The sequence below is a fragment of the Lampris incognitus genome, chromosome 9 (assembly GCF_029633865.1).
Source record: "Lampris incognitus isolate fLamInc1 chromosome 9, fLamInc1.hap2, whole genome shotgun sequence".
Taxonomy (NCBI): Eukaryota; Metazoa; Chordata; class Actinopteri; order Lampriformes; family Lampridae; genus Lampris; species Lampris incognitus.
Window position 1 is genome coordinate 84,870 of NC_079219.1, and position 1,358 is coordinate 86,227.

Below are 1,358 nucleotides of genomic sequence, written 5' to 3' on the forward strand. Positions count from 1 at the left end.
GACGAACTCTTCGCAGTAGCCAAGCTAACCACGCCAATGGCATTTCTGATGGAAAGTAGCAAGCTTCTCGGAGTATAAGTTTTGGATAAAATTAATGGACGGCTCTTTCTACATGTTTCGCTTAGCGTTTTGTCAGCTCAGGCAGTCAATCGCACAGAGAATACCACAGCAACAGAGACCAACTCTTCGCGGTAGCCAAGCTAACCACGGCAAGGGCATTTCAGATTGAAAATACTAGGTTAACTTTATGGTTAGGGTTGAATGCCAGAGCCAACACATGTCAACTGAGCACCTCCGCCAATGCCCAAGTGCTGGATTAGAAATACCCCAAAGATTACGGTTAGGGATAGAGTTTGATTGGTTAAGTCTAGGGGCAATTTGGGTGTTTATTCGTTACAACTGATCTCCCATTGTCTTATATCTTGATTACTTTAACACGTTTTAAACTTGAAATGTTGTTGGTGGGGTTTGGAACAATACAATTGTTTTTTTGTTTTTGTTTTGTAAATTTAATTTTTCTGCAATTGCAATTTAATGTTTTAAGAGTTAAGACTAAAGTTTAGATCAAATTGATGAATTTCTGCACTTTTTTCCTTTTTACCACTCAGAACATGCCCCTTCTCTTGATGCTCCCATGAAAGGAACATTGAACATCATCTAAGGCACAGAGCTTGTGATTAAACCACTTCTCTGTACCACATTAGCGCTCAGGAAGAAGCACCCCAGCTCATCATCGTGGGTGGCGGAACTCACTTTAGAAAAACATTTCTCACGATAAAACTAAAAGAACTTATCCCCGAAAGTAGGATTAGGTTTTGCTAAACGTAACGGATGGCTCTATATCTTTCGGTTACGGTTGGGGTAAGGGTTTCATCATCTCAGGCAGACAATCGCACAGAGAATACCACAGCAACAGAGACGAACTCTTCGCAATAGCAGAGCTAACCACGGCAATGGCATTTGTGATGGAAAGTACCAAGCTTCTCGGAGTGAAAGTCTTGGATAAAATTAATGGACGTTTCTTTCTATATGTATCGCTTAGTGTAAGGGTTTTATCAGCTCAGGCAGACAATCGCACAGAGAATACCACAGCAACAGAGACGAACTCTTCGCAGTAGCCAAGCTAACCACGGCAATGGCATTTCTGATGGAAAGTACCAAGCTTCTCGGAGTGAAAATTTTGGATAAAATTAATGGACAGCTCTTTCTACATGTTTCGCTTAGCGTTAGGGTTTTATTAGCTCAGGCAGTCAATCGCACAGAGAATACCACAGCAACAGAGACGAACTCTTCGCAGTAGCCAAGCTAACCACGGCAATTGCATTTCTGATGGAAAGTACCAAGCTTCTCGGAGTGAA

At 41.8% G+C, this 1,358-nt stretch overlaps 1 non-coding gene across 1 annotated transcript; it reads right to left on the reverse strand.

Annotated features, from left to right (window-relative positions):
• Positions 1-599: 599 nt before the first annotated feature.
• LOC130118705 (small nucleolar RNA U3) lies at positions 600-812 on the reverse strand. The gene has a single exon (XR_008810776.1). It is a non-coding gene; the product is annotated as a small nucleolar RNA U3 (small nucleolar RNA).
• Positions 813-1,358: the final 546 nt, after the last annotated feature.